The sequence below is a fragment of the Bombina bombina genome, chromosome 2 (assembly GCF_027579735.1).
Source record: "Bombina bombina isolate aBomBom1 chromosome 2, aBomBom1.pri, whole genome shotgun sequence".
NCBI classification, from domain to species: domain Eukaryota; kingdom Metazoa; phylum Chordata; class Amphibia; order Anura; family Bombinatoridae; genus Bombina; species Bombina bombina.
In genome coordinates this window covers 743,842,977-743,866,335 of record NC_069500.1, presented here as the reverse complement: position 1 = coordinate 743,866,335, position 23,359 = coordinate 743,842,977, and positions in this window count along the sequence as shown.

Below are 23,359 nucleotides of genomic sequence, written 5' to 3'. Positions count from 1 at the left end.
TTCCTAATCAATTCTAAATCACTAGTCTATACAATATATTCTATCAAATCATCATGTCACAGAAAAGGACTATATTCAATGTAATAATAGTTCAACTGATATCGCCAGTCTGTTACTCCTTGTGGGTCAGTAATGTATGGAGTCCCCTTTAGGTGTCCCTGGTGATAAGATATTATTCAACAAACATATGTGTGCAAAGATTGTTCATTAATTATCAGAGGTAAATAATGAGATGCAAAAAATTATTGTAGCAAGTTATAAAAAGCTTTTATATGAAATTGCTTCATTGAGGCCTTTGGGGGATGCAGATCTTAATTCATGAATCCATCTGCATTCTTTTTGCAGAAGTAATTTGTTAATATCTCCCCCTCTCCCTCTTAATTTATGTTGTTCAATTGCGAAAAAGTGTATTTGATATTTATCTTCCTTATGTACAGTATACATATGTTTGGCTACAGGTACATTGCGGTCCCATTTTATATCTCCCATGTGTTCCAGCACTCTTGTGCGCAATTCCTGGGAGGTCTCACCTACATAAATAAGGGGGCATTTACATATTGCTACATATATGACTCTTTTCGTTCTGCAGTTCATAAAATCATTTATTTGATAACTTATTCCTGTCTGAGGGTGTACAAAAGTTTTCATTGGTGCCATATTTTTACATGCCTGACCTTTGGTTTCTTGCAGCCATGTTCTTTGTTTGACATGGTCAGACCATCAGAAGGGCAATATATACAAAGCTAACTATAGACATAAGAATATCAGATATAGACAAGAAGCCAGTGGTAAAGGCAATACACTTGAGTGTTCATCTACAGAATCTGAACACTCAGACGAAGAGCAAACACCATTAGCTAATACGAATGTAATTACAGCTACAACATTTATGCTTGCCAATAATGTGTTCTCTTGTACATATATATTTTCCAAACATTTTAGGACATCTTTAGTGTCCTGAACATATGATGTTAATGTATGTACAAATTCTCTTAGCTTTTTGTCAATATAGATACTCGTATTTTCAGTAAGGCATCCATTACCGGACACTATCGGTCTGCCGGTGGTGCCTTATGGTCCTTGTGAATCTTGGGCAGACTATAGAACATTGCTATTCTTGAAGTCATGTTACACATGAATTGATATTCAGACTTGGTGATAATTCTTTCACCATAGCCCTTATCTAATACTGACTTTAGTTCTTTTGTGAATATCAATGTAGGGTCCTGTGATAAGATCTGATAATACTCTTTATTTGATAAAATATCAAGACACATTTCTTTGTATTGTGTATTTTTCATGATGACCAAGTTTCTGCCCTTATCAGCATTCTTAATTGTTATCTCTTGATTATCTTTTAATTCAGTTAATGCTTTCCTTTCTTTGAAGCTCAAATTTTTCTTAACTTTACTTTTACAGTTAAGAGCTTCCAATTCGGTGGTAACCAGAGAGACAAATTTATCAATAGTGGGGTATTTTGAGATAGCGAGCATAAAGGTGCTCTTGGGTTTTACTACACTTCTTGCTTGTACGTTACCAGTGTCATCATTTTCGTCAAGTAGTGTTATCATCAAATTAACTATCTCCTGATCTTCCTCCTCAACACCCATATCAGAAAGGCAGGCTTTATTAGCATCTTTATGGTATTTGTGAAGTGCTAATTTTCTCGCAAAGAGGTGTGTGTCTTTAACCCAATTGAACTTATCATATTTGGGGGTAGGGATGAATGAAAGACCTTTGGATAACAGAGTATAGTGTTCAGATCTTAGCTCTATGTCTGCCAGATTAATAATTTGTAATCCCTCATCTCTCATTTTTGTTTGCTGGTTTTCATTTTGGTTTGTTGCCTTGTTCTCACTGTTCTTTTTGGTGGAAATAGATCCTTCTCTAAAAAAATCCTTGTTATGGAGGGTTCAGTTGTAGCTGTAATTACATTCGTATTAGCTAATGGTGTTTGCTCTTCGTCTTAGTGTTCAGATTCTGTAGATGAACTCTCAAGTGTATTGCCTTTACCGCTGGCTTCTTGTGTATATCTGATATTCTTATGTCTATAGTTAGCTTTGTATATATTGCCCTTCTGATGGTCTGACCAGTCTCTATGTAGTTTTCTATTTTTAGTCTCACTCAATTCTTCTTTCAACTTATCAATATGAAATTTTAATTTTTGATCTAGATCCTCAAAGTCTTTGTGTGAGGTGAATTTATTAGTCTGTACTTTTGCTTCCTCCACTAGTTTTGTTAATTGCTCATATTGATTTCTTTCACCGATAGTGTCCGGTAATGGATGCCTTACTGAAAATACGAGTATCTATATTGACAAAAAGCTAAGAGAATTTGAACATACATTAACATCATATGTTCAGGACACTAAAGATGTCCTAAAATGTTTGGAAAATATCTATGTACAAGAGAACACATTATTGGCAAGCATAGACGTTGAGAGCTTGTACTCTAACATTGCTCACCCTTTGGGCAGAGAGGCTATACAGTATTTTCTCAAGATGGCTAATCCGTGTGGTAGTGAAAAAGATGAGTTTGTTCTTGATCTCTTAGATTTTGTGTTACAACACAATTATTTTCTTTTTGATAATAAGGTATATCGACAGAAAAAGGGCACAGCAATGGGTACATGCTGTGCACCTACATATGCCAATTTGTTCTTAGGGTGGATAGACCATACACATATCCTTAATCAAGACATTAATCCATTTATGAAATTTATGGATCTGTACATTCACTATATTAATAATATTGGGTCCCTTAGTACAAAGCTGTTTAGAAAAGAGACATCTACTAATAGCCTCCTGAACTGGAAAAGTTACCATCCGAAAGTCAAAAGATGGGTATCCCCTATGGACAATACCTTAGGGCAAGACGCAACTGTAGTACTATGGAAGATTTTGAGTCAGAAGCAAAGGAATTGAGGAAGAGGTTTAAAGAAAGAGGTTATCCGAATAGATGCCTCAAAAAAGCCTATCAACGTGCAAAAGCACAAGAGAGACCTATCCTATTACAAGAAAGGAAGGCAGATGAAAGTGAAACAAATACAAATAAAATTAGAATAATTGGTACTTTTGATGAGAAAAACAGCACAATTTGCAATATCTTCGAGAAACACTGGCACGTCTTGCATGATGACCCTGACCTGTCAGAAGTAATTACTAAGAAACCTAATATAACCAATAGGAGATCTCAGAATTTAAAAGATATCCTAACCAGGAGTCACTTTTCCCAAGTCAAACAAAGAACATGGCTGCAAGAAACCAAAGGCTTCTTTAAATGTGGCCGATGTCAGGCATGCAAAAATATGGCACCAATGAAAACCTTTGTACACCCTCAGACAGGAATAAGTTATCAAATAAATGATTTTATGAACTGTAGAACGAAAAGAGTCATATATGTAGCAATATGTAAATGCCCCCTTATCTATGTAGGTGAGACCTCCCGGGAATTACGCACAAGAGTGCTGGAACACATGGGAGATATAAAATGGGACTGCAATGTACCTGTAGCCAAACATATGAATACTGTACACAAGGAAGATAAATATCAAATACACTTTTTCGCAATTGAACAACATAAATTAAGAGGGAGAGGGGGAGATATTAACAAATTACTTCTGCAAAAAGAATGCAGATGGATTCATGAATTAAGATCTGCATCCCCCAAAGGCCTCAATGAAGCAATTTCATATAAAAGCTTTTTATAACTTGCTACAATAATTTTTTGCATCTCATTATTTACCTCTGATAATTAATGAACAATCTTTGCACACATATGTTTGTTGAATAATATCTTATGACCAGGGACACCTAAAAGGGACTCCATTCATTACTGACACACAAGGAGTAACAGACTGGCGATATCAGTTGAACTATTATTACATTGAATATAGTCCTTTTCTGTGACATGATGATCTGATAGAATATATTGTATAAACTAGTGATTTAGAATCGATTAGGAAGTATCCTAATAGATTAAGTTATGGATATTATCGATAATCCCAATAATCTACAATATTTCTAAAATCAATGTTATAGACCAGATATGTATATACCGTCAGCAACTGATGTTGATCCTATATGTCATAATCACACAATATTGTGCATAAATTACAAAATACTTAAGTAGAATTGGAGAATATATCATTTATATAAGACTGATATCAGTGTAAAATAATAGAGACAAGAATAATGACCGTTTTTATCTGTCGATGGTTACAGTTGATAACTATTCCCACTATATAGATTTGATATGTCAATATAATACATATAAGAGAAGAGCATACTAACTGTTTGTAGTGATAATATACATATTTCTGGCTAAATGCAGCTATTAACAAAATCAGACTGGAGAATCTTTTTAGATCATTATGGCAGGTGGACACATATACCTACGATATTAGGAGTTTTCTGACCAAACCTGTAATATATATAATCGCCAGATTAATGCGGTAAACACTTCCGCATACATAAACTGCTGCCATGGTAACTAAACAGTACACTATACGGACCGAAAGGCTGGGCCGCCCCTATGCCCTGACGGTCACGTATCAGTGACGAAACGCATCGGTGGGCGTGCCTGGGTGGCGCTGGTTGCTGTGAATAGCAGTTTTGGCTTGTCTCTCTAGTTTTAACGATTGTTGCAAATAGCTACTTATATTTCCAGTAAATACTTCAAGCCCTATATGGTATTGGCTCTGTATGCATAATATATGCTCCAACATAGTGTACAAGAGATATAGGATATCCAAATACCGGGTATATATTGATTAGAAAATCGTTTGTAACATTCCAAAAAAGATACAAATTAAGCAAACAGACTAATAATTCATGAGTTCTGGTGTTACACAGTGATAGTTGGTGACACATTATATCTGTTTGCATACTGTTGCAAGCCTATCTGAGTGAACATTGAGCATATTGTGATATTAGTAGCATGCTACATAGCATGCAGATTCACTGAGTGATTATTGGTATGAATGTGATGACTAGATACAGGGTACTTATTTAGCAATCGGCTGACTGGGTTCAATCCCAGCAGTACACAGACAGGAGGACACCTTTGTGCGCATAGTCTGTGTGATGTTTGTGAGTTTTTAAATCCCTGCACATTTCTCTTGCTCATTTTACTTTCACTCTGTCCACTGTGGTTCAGCAGCAGCGCCTCCAGGGCACACAGCCCTTTTATTAATTGTTTTAACTTTGTTGGATCATATCTAAATGAACACTTAGAAGTGGATGGTGATTTCCCACTTCTTAAACATGATCCATTTTGGTAATTTTGTTTGTTACAGCATATTTGTTAAATAAAGTGTTATTTTTTTAATCCCACTACTTATTATTCTAATAGTGCCCAATTCAGCACTTGGCTTCAATGCCACAAATCACTTAAATTTTACTAACGTTAGTACCCCTTTTTTCTTTTCCTGTTTCTAGAATGTAGTGTGCTGTATTGGTTTTTAGGTATATGTATTAAGATGTTCATTTAAATATTTAAATTTTAAATGAGAATATCAAATGTATTGTTTTATAAATATTTTTAATGTTTTATATAGTGGATTTTATATGATGTAATTGTTAATTTAATTTTTTACTTAGGTGCATATATAAATATGAATTGTGACATTTGAGAAATATATATCTTTTAATTGTGCAATATATATATATTTTTAATTGTGCAATATGTAACAGTGAATAATATGAATGCTTAACATGGGAAAGATTTGACAATAGTCATTACCCTCCTTTTTTCATACTCAGTAAGTTATTGTGGCCATAATATGTAATAATGTTTTCTTTATATTTTTCTATTTATTTAGCTTGATTGTGTTTTAATAAGATTAGGTGTATTTTAGTCCTGTATGAATTATGAGATCACTGGAGGCTGGTCCCTAATGTTCTGTCCAATACGAACTACACTATACTTGAAGGCTGGTCAGAATTGCATGTACTGATTGGCCAGTGTCAAATGACTTATAACGACAACAATGACAGAGCTCCTGGGGCGCAATCCGATATAGATCGCAGTTTGCGTCGCAAGCGAGGGAACCCCTGTCGCCCGCAGTTTCAGCTCGCAACTCGAGCTATCCCATATATGTCGCCGTCAGATGCTAACGTGCCGTAAGTCTGACAAACCAGCGATGTCCAGAAATCTGCGCAAGTACAAATTTCTGGCGTCGCCAGTGACTTACGGCACATTAGAAACTGCCGGCGCCTACAAAACCTGACTAAAGTCTAAATCACCCGCACTGTCTAACACGCCTCCCTAACATAGCCCGACACGTCTAACACGCCTCCCTAACATAGCCCGACACGTCTAACCCTCTATCCGCTATCCCCCCTCACTATCCTAACAATAAAATATGTATTAACCCCTAAACCGCCGCTACCTAATAAAGTTCTTAACCCCTAAACCGCCGCCAGCTATATTAAATCTATAACCCCCTAAAGTGAGCCCCTAACATCGCCGCCATCTACCTTACCTACCCCCTAAAGAGAGCCCCTACCCCGCCGCTATTTTAAAATTATTAACCCCTAATCTAATCCCCCTACCCCGCCGCCATCTATATTAAATTATTTAACCCCTAAAATACTAAACTATCCCTACCACTAAACCTAAGTCTAACCCTACAAATAGCCCTGAAAAGGGCTTTTTGCGTGGCATTGCCCCAAAGTAACAGCTCTTTTGCCAGCCCTTAAAAGGGCTTTTTGTGGGGCATGCCCCAAAGTAACAGCTCTTTTGCCAGCCCTTAAAAGGGCTTTTGGCGGGGCTTTGTCACAAAGTAAACTGCTCTTTTGCCTACAATCTACATCCCCCTACACCGCGGCCATCTATAATAAATGTATTAACCCCTAATCTAATCCCCCTACACCGCCGCCAGCTATATTAACTATATTAACCCTAATTATATTAGGGTTAATATAGTTAATATAGTTATTATATTATATATATTAAATATATTAACCCTAATTATATTAGGGTTAATACAGTTAATATCGTTATTATGTTATATATATATTAAGTATAATAACCCTATCTAACTTTAACATCCTAACTAAACTCTTATTAAAATAAATCTAATATTAATATTATTAATTAAAATATTCCTATTTAAATCTAAATACTTACCTATAAAATAAACCCTAAGATAGCTACAATGTAATTAATAATTACATTATAGCTATGCTAGGGTTTATATTTATTTTACAGGTAAATTGTTAATTATTTTAACTAGGTATAATAGCTATTAAATAGTTATTAACTATTTAATAGCTACCTAGTTAAAATAATTACCCAATTACCTGTAAAATAAATCCTAACCTAAGTTACAAATACACCTACACTATCAATAAATTAAATAAACTACAAATATCTATCTAAAAATACAATTAAATAAACTAAACTAAATTACAAAAAAAAAAAAAACACTAAATTACAAAAATAAAAAAAAGATTACAAGATTTTTAAGCTAATTACACCTATTTTAAGCCCCCTAATAAAATAATAAAGCCCCCCAAAATAAAAAAATTCCCTACCCTATTCTAAATTAAAACAAGTTCAAAGCTCTTTTACCTTACCAGCCCTTAAAAGGGCCTTTTGTGGGGGCATGCCCCAAAGAAAACTGCTCTTTTGCCTGCAAAAAAAAACACAATACCACCCCCCAACATTACAACCCACCACCCACATACCCCTAATCTAACCCAAACCTTCCTTAAATAAACCTAACACTACCCCCCCTGAAGATCTCCCTACCCTGTATTCACCCCGCCGGGCAGAACTCCTGATCCGATCCGGGCGATGTGTTCCAGCAAGCGGCAGTGAAGTCTTCTTCCATCCGGGCGATGTCTTGAAGCAAGCGGCAGAGAGTCTTCTTCCATCTGCGACGTCTTCAAGCAAATCGGCATCTTCAATCTTCTTACTTCGCTCCTCCGCCGCGGAGCATCCTTCCGGCACGACGACTTCCCGACGAATGAGGTTCCTTTAAATGACGTCATCCAAGATGGCGTCCGTCGAATTCCGATTGGCTGATAGGATTCTATCAGCCAATTGGAATTAAGGTAGAAAAATCTGATTGGCTGATTGAATCAGCCAATCAGATTCAAGTTCAATCCGATTGGCTGATTGGTTCAGCCAATCGGATTGAACTTGAATCTGATTGGCTGATTCAATCAGCCAATCAGATTTTTCTACCTTAATTCCGATTGGCTGATAGAATCCTATCAGCCAATCGGAATTCGACGGACGCCATCTTGGATGACGTCATTTAAAGGAACCTCATTCGTCGGGAAGTCATCGTGCCGGAAGGATGCTCCGTGGCGGAGGAGCGAAGTAAGAAGATTGAAGATGTCGATTTGCTTGAAGACGTTGCCGATGGAAGAAGACTCTCTGCCGCTTGCTTCAAGACATCGCCCGGATGGAAGAAGACTTCACTGCCGCTTGCTGGAACACATCGCCCGGATCGGATCAGGAGTTCTGCCCGGCGGGGTGAATACAAGGTAGGGAGATCTTCAGGGGGGGTAGTGTTAGGTTTATTTAAGGGGGGTTTGGGTTAGATTAGGGGTATGTGGGTGGTGGGTTGTAATGTTGGGGGGTGGTATTGTGTTTTTTTTTGCAGGCAAAAGAACAGTTTTCTTTGGGGCATGCCCCCACAAAAGGCCCTTTTAAGGGCTGGTAAGGTAAAAGAGCTTTGAACTTGTTTTAATTTAGAATAGGGTAGGGAATTTTTTTATTTTGGGGGGCTTTATTATTTTATTAGGGGGCTTAGAATAGGTGTAATTAGCTTAAAAATCTTGTAATCTTTTTTTTATTTTTTGTAATTTAGTGTTTGTTTTTTTTGTAATTTAGTTTAGTTTATTTAATTGTATTTTTAGATAGATAGTTGTAGTTTATTTAATTTATTGATAGTGTAGGTGTATTTGTAACTTAGGGTAGGATTTATTTTACAGGTAATTGGGTAATTATTTTAACTAGGTAGCTATTAAATAGTTAATAACTATTTAATAGCTATTATACCTAGTTAAAATAATTAACAATGTACCTGTAAAATAAATATAAACCCTAACATAGCTATAATGTAATTATTAATTACATTGTAGCTATCTTAGGGTTTATTTTATAGGTAAGTATTTAGATTTAAATAGGAATATTTTAGTTTATAATATGAATTAGATTTATTTAATAAGAATTTAATTAGGGGTGTTAGGGTTAGATAGAGTTAATATAGTTTATATAAATACTATAGTAACTATATTAACTATATTAACCTTAATATAATTAGGGTTAATATAGTTAATATATATAATGTAATAACTATATTAACTATAATATACTTAGGGTTAATATAGATAATATAGCTGGCGGCGGGGTAGGTAGATTAAATTAGGGGTTAATAATTTTACTATAGATGGCGGCAGTATAAGGGGTTCACATTAGGGGATAGATCAGTTAGATGGTGACGGTTTTAGGGGTTCACATTAGGGGATAGATCAGTTAGATGGTGGCGGTTTTAGGGGCTCACAGTAGGGGGTTAGTTTATGTAGATGGTGGCGATTTAGGGGTTAAATACTTTATTATGGATTGTGGCGGGGGATCGCGGTTGACAGGGAGATAGACATTGCGCATGCGTTAGGTGTTAGGTTTATTTTAGCAGATCGCGGTTGACAGGGAGATAGACATTGCGCATGCGTTAGGTGTTAGATTTATTTTAGAAGATCGCGGTTGACAGGGAGATAGACATTGCGCATGCGTTAGGTGTTAGGTTTATTTTAGCAGCCAGTTTAGGGAGTTATGGGGCTCCAATAGTCAGCGTAAGGCTTCTTACGGCTGCTTTTTGTGGCGAGGTGAAAATGGAGTAAGATGTCTCCATTTTCACCACGTAAGTCCTTACGCTGTATATTGGATACCAAATTGCGCGGGTTTGGTATACCTGCCTATGGCCCAAAAAACTACGGGGACGGCAGAAATATACGCGCGTAACTTCTAGGTTACGCCGTATATAGGATACCAAACCCGCGCAAATATTGGCGTCGTCGACTTTTGCGGGCGACGATTTTTATTGGATCGACCCCCCTGGGTTCTGGATATGCGATACATTGACTATCACGCCCATCAATGGAAGGCAGGTCAGAATGGAAGGAACGGATTGGCCACAATAGACCAATTGGAAACAACTTGGAGAGACTTATGGACATGTAGTAATACAAAACGTATCATCATTTCCTCTTGAGAAAGTTCAGATAGGCCAAACGAAACACGTTGGGGGCGGGGCTTGACAAAGCTCCTCTGTGATTTTGAGTCTATTGGGACTTATTCTGTTGTTCCCTACGATTGGGATACAGGCTTGTATTGTTTTTATTCCTGTAAGTGTTTGTAACCGTGTGTGCTAATAAAGAACAAAGAAATGTCTACCTTGAAGGATTTGTGCTTTCTTTTTGCTACAGGATGTTCTTATACATGGAGTGTGTGGTGACACATCTCTGAATTGAGCTGCAATCCTCAGTCTGCAAAGCACTAGATAAACGAACTGCACGGTTTCTTGAACAAGTGGAAAAGTCATTGGACTGCATATGCTGATATATTTTTTTGGCTTTTACCGTTGGATGTGGTAAAATTATAAATAGAAGCATAATATTATGACTATAGAGTTCATATAATACTGTTATTGTTTATATATTTTTATTACTGTAAAAGACAGATTTTATTTATTATTATTTTTTATTTTATATATTTTTCTAAGCCTAGACGCCTTCTCCATTTGTTGCGCTGCAAATACTTGTTGTGGGAATGTAATTGGCAATATTTGTATTTCGATTTCTCTCTATTATTGCTTTGGACATATTCATCATATATAAAGAGGAAGTATATGAATGTATTAAGCTTCATCATTTTAAAGTTGTAGCTGGTGACCACTTCAATTTGTACATGATATTCTAGTGTATATAATTTACAATTTACACATCTTCTCTAAAATAAGATAGTATTAGTTTTGTTGTGACACATCCCTATGTATCCTAGAAAGTTGTTGGATAGATATCTTTATTCGGCCTATATAAAATTGGTATTTAAATAGCTATCATTCTTATTGACTTCAAGGGCTTAAGGAGAATATATAGTTATACTAAAAAGAAAACACCAGTATAACTATATATTCTTCTTAAAGGGACACTGAACCCAAAATTTTTCTTTCATGATTCAGATAGAGCATGTAATTGTAAGCAACTTTCTAATTTACTTCTATTATCAATTTTTCTTCATTCTCTTGCAATCTTTATTTGAAAAGAAGGCATCTCAGTTAAGGAGCCAGCAAATTGTGGGTTCAGAACCACGGACAGCACTTGTTTAAAGGTGCTGTCCAATCAGCAACGACAACCCAGGTTGTTCACCTAAAATGGCCCGGCATCTAAACTTATATTCTTGCTTTTCAAATAAACATAACAATAAAATGAAGACAATTTGATAATAGGAGTAAATTAGAATGTTGCTTAAAATGGCATGCTCTATCTGAATCACAAAATAAATTTGTTGGCTACAGTGTCCCTTTAAGCCCTTGAAGTAAAAAAAAAAGTTACCTATTTAAATACCAATTTTATATAGGCCAAATATATATATATATATATATATATATAATTATATAGCTATATAGGTATTGATATATATTTTTAAAAAATATATATTTTTAGAACAAGATGACAAAGGTTTGCTTAATATCTTTCCTTTAAAGAAGAAGGAAGGTTTAGCGTCCTAAGAATTCACCGGCAGCGCTCAATATGCACAATTAGATTAAAATGTGCTTTACAGGAATCAAAAGCAAGTAGATTCAAATTGTGCATTTATAATGTATTGTTTGCCTTCAGAACACTATTTAAAAATGAAAAACAAAAACTTGTAATTTATTGAATAACTATTTCTGTAATCTGTTTAGTATTCTCCTACATTATCCTGTTCATGATCATGATCCTCATCAGATCCAAACTTCTGCAGTAACTTTTCCCATACTGCCCCCACCACCAAAAAAAATCAAACTGCACTGGACCCCATCATAAATAACCTTTACAACACCCGTAATTTCAAGTGCAATTATTTCTAACAACATCCTAACCTCATTTACAATTAACCCTTACTGTATTGTCCCTCCTAAACCACAATTGAACTAATCACACACATCATCCTGGCCAGAGGGCCCTTGAATGCTGCTCACACAAATGCACCTACCACACAAAAAACATACAAAAAATGACTTTGAGCACAAATAAACTTTCACTCTAGCTATCACCACAACCAAAACAGTACTCTATCTAAAAAATAAACCACAGCCATAAAGAACAATCTGATCTCCAACCTATGAGAGATCCCTACTTAAACAACCCCTTTACACATGCTAACCTTCCATTCATAATGGACCTCTCAAAAGTTCCTCCACCCATAAAGCTCCCACATTCTTTTTTATCTTCCAAGAGACTCTACCTTAGTTAACACCCTAATAACCTGACACAAAAGTAAACTCTACTCCTTAAGATCCCTCCACACATAAAGGGTACCTCATCCTAAAGAACCAATTTTACCTACTGTGGCCCCATAGATTCCTTCCCACACTCTGGAAAAAAATGTTCCTAATTTAATTCTGGTTTAAAAGTTTTGCTTCATCAGTTTTTTTAAATCCTCATGAAAAGAAAAAAAAAAAAAAAAAAAAAAAAAAGTTGTTAATATTGCAAAAACAAATTATTTATTTATTTACTACCACTCTTATATTGCACCTTCTTTTCTGCTGTAAATGTCATTTTGGCATTTTTTAACCATTTTTAGTTAGTTAAAAAATAAATAAACTGCTTAGCAATGCTTTTTTTGTTTGTTTGATTGTTTTCCACTTTCATGCCTGTTAAAATAAAAAGAAAACTTAAAGACAATTTTAAAACAGAGTTGCAATCGTGATTTCTCTTGTTAAGTGTATCCAGTCCACGGATCATCCATTACTTGTGGGATATATTTCCTTCCCAACAGGAAGTTGCAAGAGGATCACCCACAGCAAAGCTGCTATATAGCTCCTCCCCTCACATGTCATATCCAGTCATTCTCTTGCAACCCTCAACAGAGATGGAGGTCGTGAGAGGACTGTGGTGTTTTATACTTAGTTTATTTCTTCAATCAAAAGTTTGTTATTTTTAAATGGCACCGGAGTGTGCTGTTTTTTCTCAGGCAGTATTTGGAAGAAGAATCTGCCTGCGTTTTCTATGATCTTAGCAGAAGTAACTAAGATCCACTGGCCGTTCTCGCACATTCTGAGGAGTGAGGTAACTTCAGACTGGGAATGGCGTGCAGGTTTTCCTGCAACTAAGGTATGTGCAGTCAAATATTTTTCTAAGGAATGGAATTGACTAAGAAAATGCTGATGATACCGAAGTAATGTAAGTAAAGCCTTAAATGCAGTGAAAGCGACTGGATCAGGCTTATTAATAGAGATATATACTCTTTAAAAAATGTGTTTTAAAACGTTTGCTGGCATGTTTAATCGTTTTTTAACGTACATTTGGTGATAAAACTTATTGGGGCATAATTTTTCCACATGGCTGGTTTAATTTCTGCATAGAAACAGTTAACTGAGGCTTCCCACTGTTGTAATATGAGTGGGAGGGGCCTATTTTAGCGCTTTTTTGCGCAGTAAATAATTCAGACTCAGACTTCCTGCTTCTTCCTGCATGATCCAGGACTTCTCTGAGGGCTCAAAAGGCTTCAAAAGTCATATTGAGGGAGGTAATCACTGTGTTTGACTGTTTTAAAAAACATTTTTCTCTATTGTTTATCCGGTTTGGGTATTAAGGGGTTAATCATCCATTTGCAAGTGGGTGCAATGCTCTGCTAACTTAATACATTTACTGTGAAAATTTGGTTGGTATAACTGCTTTGGTTCATTGTTATTTCAACTTGAGACAGGTTTTGTGCTTCTTAAAGGCGCAGTAGCGTTTTTTATATTGCTTGTAAACTTATTGTGAAGTATTTTTCAAGTTTGCCAGTCTTATTGCTAGTCTGTTTAAACATGTCTGACATAGGTGAATCTACTTGTTCATTATGTTTGAAAGCCAGTGTGGAGCCCCATAGAAATATGTGTACTAAATGTATTGATTTCACTTTAAATAATAAAGGTCAGTCTTTATCTATAAAAGAATTATCACCAGACGATGAGGGGGAAGTTATGCCGACTAACTCTCCTCACGTGTCAGTACCTTCGCCTCCTGCTCAGGGGACGCATGCTATTATGGCGCCAAGTACATCAGAGACGCCCATAGCAATTACTTTACAGGACATGGCTACAATCATGAATAATACCCTGTCAGAAGTATTATCTAGATTGCCAGAATTGAGAGGCAAGCGCGATAGCTCTGGGATTAGGAGAGATGCAGAGCGCGCTGGTGCTGTAAGAGCCATGTCTGATACTGCATCACAGTTTGCAGAACATGAGGACGGAGAGCTTCATTCTGTGGGTGACGGATCTGATCCGGGGAAACCTGATTCAGAGATCTCTAATTTTAAATTTAAGCTTGAGAACCTCCGTGTATTGCTTGGGGAGGTTTTAGCTGCCCTGAACGACTGTAACACAGTTGCAATTCCAGAGAAATTGTGTAGGCTGGATAGATACTATGCGGTGCCGGTGTGTACTGATGTTTTCCCTATACCTAAAAGGCTTACAGAAATTATTAGCAAGGAGTGGGATAGACCCGGTGTGCCCTTTTCCCCACCTCCTATATTTAGAAAAATGTTTCCAATAGACGCCACTACACGGGACTTATGGCAGACGGTCCCTAAGGTGGAGGGAGCAGTTTCTACTTTAGCAAAGCGTACCACTATCCCGGTTGAGGATAGTTGTGCTTTTTCGGATCCAATGGATAAAAAATTAGAAGGTTACCTTAAGAAAATGTTTTTTCAACAAGGTTTTATCCTGCAGCCCCTTGCATGCATTGCGCCTGTCACTGCTGCAGCGGCATTCTGGTTTGAGTCTCTGGAAGAGGCCATTCACACAGCTCCATTGGATGAAATTATGGACAAGCTTAAATCACTTAAGCTAGCTAACTCATTTATTTCTGATGCCGTTATACATTTGACTAAACTAACGGCTAAGAATTGCGGATTCGCCATCCAGGCGCGGAGGGCGCTATGGCTTAAATCCTGGTCAGCTGACATGACTTCTAAATCTAAATTACTTAATATTCCTTTCAAGGGGCAGACCTTATTCGGGCCCGGCTTGAAAGAAATTATTGCTGACATTACTGGAGGTAAGGGACATACCCTTCCTCAGGACAGGGCCAAATCAAAGGTCAAACAATCTAATTTTCGTGCCTTTCGAAATTTCAAGGCAGGTGCAGCATCAACTTCCTCCGCTCCAAAACAGTAAGGAACTGTTGCTCATTCCAGAGAGGCCTGGAAACCTAACCAGTCCTGGAACAAGGGCAAGCAGGCCAGAAAACCTTCTACTGCCCCAAAGACAGCATGAAGGAACGGCCCCCTATCCGGAAACGGATCTAGTGGGGGGCAGACTTTCTCTCTTCGCCCAGGCGTGGGCAAGAGATGTCCAGGATCCCTGGACATTGGAGATCATATCTCAGGGATATCTTCTGGACTTCAAGGCTTTCCTCCTCAAGGGAGATTCCATCTTTCAAGGTTATCAGAAAACCAGATAAAGAAAGAGGCATTCCTACGCTGTGTAAAAGACCTCCTAGTAATGGGGGTGATCCACCCAGTTCCGTGGACGGAACAAGGGCAGGGATTTTATTCAAATCTGTTCGTGGTTCCCAAGAAAGAGGGAACCTTCAGACCAATCTTGGATCTAAAGATCTTAAACAAATTCCTAAGAGTTCCATCATTCAAAATGGAAACTATTCGGACCATCCTTCTCATGATCCAAGAGGGTCAGTACATGACTACAGTGGACTTAAAGGATGCCTACCTTCACATACCGATTCACAAAGATCATCATCGGTTCCTAAGATTTGCCTTTCTAGACAGGCATTACCAATTTGTAGCTCTCCCTTTCGGGTTGGCTACGGCGCCGAGAATATGTACAAAGGTTCTGGGCTCACTTCTGGCGGTTCTAAGACCGCGAGGCATAGCGGTGGCTCCATATCTAGATGACATCCTGATACAGGCATCAAGCTTTCAAATTGCCAAGTCTCATACAGAGATAGTTCTGGCATTTCTGAGGTCGCATGGGTGGAAGGTGAACGTGGAAAAGAGTTCTCTATCACCACTCACAAGAGTCTCCTTCCTAGGGACTCTGATAGATTCTGTAGAAATGAAAATTTACCTGACGGAGGCCAGGTTATCAAAACTTTTAAATGCTTGCCGTGTCCTTCATTCCGTTCCACGCCCGTCAGTGGCTCAGTGCATGGAAGTAATCGGCTTAATTGTAGCGGCAATGGACATAGTGCCATTTGCGCGCCTGCATCTCAGACCGCTGCAATTGTGCATGCTAGGTCAGTGGAATGGGGATTACTCAGACTTGTCCCCCCTACTAAATCTGGATCAAGAGACCAGAGATTCTCTTCTCTGGTGGCTATCTCGGGTCCATCTGTCCAAGGGTATGACCTTTCGCAGGCCAGATTGGACGATTGTAACAACAGATGCCAGCCTTCTAGGCTGGGGCGCAGTCTGGAATTCCCTGAAGGCTCAGGGATCGTGGACTCAGGAGGAGAAACTCCTCCCAATAAATATTCTGGAGTTAAGAGCAATATTCAATGCTCTTCTAGCTTGGCCTCAGTTAGCAACACTGAGGTTCATCAGATTTCAGTCGGACAACATCACGACTGTGGCTTACATCAACCATCAAGGGGGAACCAGGAGTTCCCTAGCGATGTTAGAAGTCTCCAAGATAATTCGCTGGGCAGAGTCTCACTCTTGCCACTTGTCAGCGATCCACATCCCAGGCGTGGAGAACTGGGAGGCGGATTTTCTAAGTCGTCAGACTTTTCATCCGGGGGAGTGGGAGCTCCATCCGGAGGTGTTTGCTCAACTGGTCCATCGTTGGGGCAAACCAGAACTGGATCTCATGGCTTCTCGCCAGAACGCCAAACTTCCTTGTTACGGATCCAGGTCCAGGGACCCGGGAGCGACGCTGATAGATGCTCTAGCAGCTCCTTGGTTCTTCAACATGGCTTATGTGTTTCCACCATTTCCTCTGCTGCCTCGACTGATTGCCAAGGTCAAACAGGAGAGAGCATCAGTGATTCTGATAGCGCCTGTGTGGCCACGCAGGACCTGGTATGCAGACCTAGTGGACATGTCGTCCTGTCCACCATGGACTCTACCTCTGAGACAAGACCTTCTAATACAAGGTCCTTTCAATCATCCAAATCTAATTTCTCTGAGACTGACTGCATGGAGATTGAATGCTTGATCCTATCAAAGCGTGGCTTCTCCGAGTCAGTTATTGATACCTTAATACAGGCACGAAAGCCTGTTACCAGGAAAATCTACCATAAGATATGGCGTAAATACCTGTATTGGTGCGAATCCAAGAGTTACTCATGGAGTAAGGTTAGGATTCCTAGGATATTGTCCTTTCTCCAAGAGGGTTTGGAAAAAGGCTTATCTGCTAGTTCATTAAAGGGACAGATTTCTGCTCTGTCTATTCTTTTGCACAAGCGTCTGGCAGAAGTTCCAGACGTCCAGGCTTTTTTTCAGGCTTTGGCTAGGATTAAGCCTGTGTTTAAAACTGTTGCTCCTCCGTGGAGCTTAAACTTGGTTCTTAAGGTTCTTCAAGGAGTTCCGTTTGAACCCCTTCATTCCATTGATATTAAACTTTTATCTTGGAAAGTTCTGTTTTTGATGGCTATTTCCTCAGCTCGAAGAGTCTCTGAGTTATCTGCCTTACATTGTGATTCTCCTTATCTGATTTTCCATTCAGACAAGGTAGTTCTGCGTACTAAACCTGGGTTTTTACCTAAGGTGGTTTCTAACAGGAATATCAATCAAGAGATTGTTGTCCCATCATTGTGCCCTAATCCTTCTTCAAAGAAGGAACGTCTTTTGCATAATCTGGACGTAGTCCGTGCCTTGAAGTTCTACTTGCAGGCAATTAAAGATTTTCGTCAAACATCTGCCCTGTTTGTCGTTTATTCTGGACAGTGGAGAGGTCAAAAAGCTTTGGCTACCTCTCTCTCCTTTTGGCTTTGAAGCATAATACGCTTAGCCTATGAGACTGCTGGACAGCAGCCCCCTGAAAGGATTACAGCTCATTCTACTAGAGCTGTGGCTTCCACCTGCGCCTTTAAGAATGAGGCCTCTGTTGAACAGATTTGCAAGGCTGCGACTTGGTCTTCGCTTCACACTTTTTCAAAATTTTACAAATTTGACACTTTTGCTTCTTCGGAGGCTGTTTTTGGGAGAAAGGTTCTACAGGCAGTGGTTCCTTCCGTTTAAGTTCCTGCCTTGTCCCTCCCATCATCCGTGTACTTAAGCTTTGGTATTGGTATCCCACAAGTAATGGATGATCCGTGGACTGGATACACTTAACAAGAGAAAACATAATTTATGCTTACCTGATAAATGTATTTCTCTTGTAGTGTATCCAGTCCACGGCCCGCCCTGTCTTTTTAAGGCAGGTCTAAATTTTTAATTAAACTACAGTCACCACTGCACCCTATGGTTTCTCCTTTCTTGTCTTGTTTCAGTCGAATGACTGGATATGACATGTGAGGGGAGGAGCTATATAGCAGCTTTGCTGTGGGTGATCCTCTTGCAACTTCCTGTTGGGAAGGGAATATATCCCACAAGTAATGGATGATCCGTGGACTGGATACACTACAAGAGAAATAAATTTATTAGGTAAGCATAAATTATGTTATTTCATTCTCCCCATTAACTTCAATGGAGCCACGAAGTTAAAAAAAAAACTAATTGGCTTATAGAAAAGAACTAGGGAACGCTCCACTAAGGGAGCTTAAGTGTCAATATTATGGATATACAAAAAAATGTAAAAAGAACAAAAGATAACTAGAAAATTGAAACTAAATGTAATATCTCCAAATGGTGCTGGTTACAAAGTAAATATTATTGTATATAATAATTTAATACATGTGTGAAATTTTTTAAAAATAAGGTCGACCTTAAAACAAAATCCACAAAAAATTATATACAAGAGATTATGGATATTGGAAATACAATACAATTATCAAAAATAAAATACAATTGATGTGAGTGAACACCTTCATGTAAACCTCCCCCCAAAAAAAAACAAACCAACAATATTAACTAAAAAGGGACATTGATAAAGTTCATAAACAATACTAAGTCCCAAAGAGATCCTTTAAAAAGTGGAATATCCCATTCACTGTCCTCTTTAGATGGGAGTTTAGAGCGTAAGTGTCCTCCTGTATATAAAGAGGGGAATTCCTTTTAGTGTAATATCACAAAACACAGGTTTATTTAATATTATTGTCACAAGCTAGGTCTTTTTACACATGCCGCTAAGTTATACAGCACTATTATATTTTAGATATGCTATTGAGTGATCATGTATCAATTAATATGTCCATAAGTATAGCCCTCTATTTATTAAGTGTGACTCTCAAACACCCAATCACAAATGAAGGGTTCTGTTTATAAGGAAGCACGTAGAGGATTACAACTATGAGCTTGACAAAGAAAATTGAAAATGAAGATTAAATATGGAAACAAAGATGCTATCATCTTCCAAGTGTGTTAGAATCTAATTGTAAACTAGTGATCATTTAAAATGAGTCCTAGAGACTTTAGTTACTAATTTATGCTGTATAATTATTCATGCAAATATATGCCAATGCAAATGACCAGTATTTTGTTTCCAGAAAAGGTGAAAACGCTATCCATATTTATAAAAAAAAAGCCGTCAAAAAGTCGTGCACCAAGTATGGGGCGATGACAGTCATCGATCTCACGTCTATTCAACTTTTTACCAACTTTATTTATACCCTGTCACTATATGCCTCCACTATACTAAAATGTTTAACCCCTATTCCGCCACTCTCGAACCCCGCCGCCACTAAATAAAGTTACTAACCCCTATCTCACCGTACCCAGACCCCGCCGCAACCTAAATAAAAGTATTAACACCTGTCCCTCCTCTCCCAGACCCCGCCGCAACTTAAATAAAAGTATTAACCCATATCCTGCCGCTCCCGGACCCCTCCGCCACTAAATAAATGTATTAATCCCTAAACCTCTGGCCTCCCACATCACTACCATTAACTCTTCAATGCGGTTGCTGTAAACTGGAACTTGAATCCAAGATGGCGTCCCTTGCATTCCTATTGGCTGAAAGGTTCCAATCAACCAATAGGATTAGAGCTGCTAAAATCCTATGGGCTGTTTCAATCAGCCAATAGGATTTGAGCAGCTCTTATCCTATTGGCTGTTACAATCAGCCAATATGATTTGAGCAGCTCTCATCCTATTGGTTGCTCCAATCAGCCAATAGGATGAGAGCTCAATCCTATTGTCTGATTGGAACAGCTAATAGGATGAGAGCTGCTTAAATCCTATTGGCTGATTGGAACAGCCATAGGATTTTAGCAGCTCTAATCCTATTGGCTGGCTGGAACCTTTGAGCTAATAGGAATGCAAGGGATGCCATCTTGGATGACGTCACTTGCATTCAAGTTCCAGTTTATAGCGGCGACCGTATTGAAGAGGAGCTCTGCGCCAGATGTCTTCAGAATGGACCCATCCTTTACGCTGGATGGATGAAGATAGAAGATTCCGTCTGGATGAAAACTTCTTGCTGTCTGGATGAGGACTTCTCCGGCTGGATGAAGATGGAAGAGGCCACCCTGATGAAGACTTCTTGCTGCCTGGGTGAAGACTTCATGCCGGCTGGATTGATCCTTCAAACGGGACTTCAATAACTGTAAGTGGATCGTTGGGGGTTAGTGTCAGGTTTATTTAAGGGTTTTTTGGGTGGGTTTTATTTTTAGAGTATGGTCTGGGCAGGTAAAAGAGCTAAATGCCCTTTTAAGGGCAATGCCCATACAAATTCCCTTTTTCAGGCCAATGGGGAGCTTAGGTTTTTTAGATAGGGTTTTTATTTGGGGGGGGTTGGTTGGTTGGTTGGGTGGTGGGTTTTACTGTTGGGGGGTGTTTGTATTTTCTTTACAGGTAAAAGAGCTGATTTCTTTGGGGCAATGCCCCACAAAAGGCCCTTTTAAGGACCATTGGTAGTTTATTGTAAGTTAAGGATTTTTTTTTCGGAGGGGGGGGGGGGGGGCTTTTTTATTTTAATAGGGCTTTTAGATTAGGTGTAATTATTTTTTATTTTTGATAATGTAATTTGAGTAGGGTTAAGTTTTTTAATACGTAATTTAGTTAATTTAATTGGTAGTTTAATGTAATTTTAGTATAATAGTTAGGGTAGGTTAATTGATAGTTTAAAATTAGTTTATTTTAATTCTACAGGTAAGTTTAAATTTATTTTAAGATAGGGATGTTGTAATTTTAATTTAAAGTTAGCGGGTTGTTATGTTTAGGGGTTAATAGCTTAATTTATTTTATGGCGATGTGGGGGGCTGGTGGTTTAGGGGTTAATAAGTTTAGTTAGTGGTAGTGATGTGGGAGGCCAGAGGTTTAGGGGTTTATACGTTTATTTAGATGGCGGCGGGGTCCGGGAGTGGCGGAATAGGGGTTAATACATTTTATTTAGGTTGCGGCGATGTCGTGCGGCAGATTAGGGGTGTTTAGACTTGTGGTTTATGTTAGGGTGTTAGGTGTAAACGTTACTTGTTTTCTACCATAAAAATCAATGGGATATCTGGCAGTATCGAACATAAGCTTTCGCTGCTTTTAGACTCCCATTGATTCCTATGGCATCCGCGGCCTCTAGGGTGGCGGATTAAAAACCTGATACGATGCATCGGAATAGCCACGAGCGTACCTGTTAACTATTTGATAACTTTCAATAAGTGTCAAATAGAGCTGAATGTGTATTTGGAACATCTGTAATGATGTAAGCATCGATTTGCGTCGGATTGAGACCGGCGGATCGTATGTTACATTACAAATGTCAACTTTTGCTGGTCTGCTGGCTTTGATAACTAGGTCGGATCAAGCTCGGAAAAATTACGCTGACGAATTCCAGCGTATTTGCGGTTGACGGCTTGATAAATATCCCCCTTAACCTTGTATTTCAACAAAATATATTTATATAACACTGGTTTACAGCCAAAATGCTTTACTAATTCTGGGTCACTGAGAAGGAAAATGATGCTTAAAATTGTTGATTGGCTCTAGTTTTCAAGATATGCTATTGGGTCAGTATATAGGACCCTTGACTTGGGAATAGTGGAGAATAAGTGAGTTATAAAGGAAAGGGTTCTCAATTTAACCCAGAAATGACTAAAATACATATTTGACTGGATCTATGAATAAATATATGACTGGGTATGGAAAGTACTTGCGTTTAAGGTAAAATATTGAATGATGCAATATCAAGCTGAAGATTAAATATAGAAACAAAGATGCTATCATCTTCCAAGTGTGTTAGAATCTAATTGTAAACTAGTGATCATTTAAAATGAGTCCTAGTTATTTTAGTTACTAATGTATGCTGTATAATTATTCATGCAAATATATGCTAATGCAAATGACCAGTATTTTGTTTCCAAAAAAGGTGAAAACGCTATTCATGTTAAGTTTAAATAGCAATATAAACAGCTTTCATAATTGGGGATATTTATCAAAGCCTCAACTATGCTGCATTCGCCGGCACCAATTTGCTTGCCTAACATCGTGGCCGCGGACCTGAATACGCTATCCATGTTTATAAAAAAAGCCGTCAAAAAGACGCGCACCAAGTACGGGGTGATGACAGTCATCGATCTCACGTCTATTCGACTTTTTACCAACTTTATTTATACCCTGTCACTAAATGCCGCCACTATACTAGAATCTTTAACCCCTATTCCACCACTCCTTCACCCCTCTGCCACTAAATAAAGTTATTAACCCCTATCCCGCCATACCCAAACTCCGGCCGCAACCTAAATAAAAGTATTAACCCCTATCCCGCCTCTCCCGGACCCCACTGCAACCTAAATAAAAGTATTAACCCCTATCCTGCTGCTCCCGGACCCCTCCGCCACTAAATAAATGTATTAATCCCTAAACCTCTGGCCTCCCACATCACTACCATTAACTCTTCAATGTGGTCGCTGTAAATTGGAACTTGAATGCAAGTGAGGTCATCCAAGATGGCGTCCCTTGCATTCCTATTGGCTAAAAGGTTCCAATCAGCCAATAGGATTAGAGCTACTAAAATCCTATGGCTGCTCTAATCAGCCAATAGGATTTGAGCAGCTCTTATCCTATTGGCTGTTCCAATCAGCCAATAGGATTTTAGCAG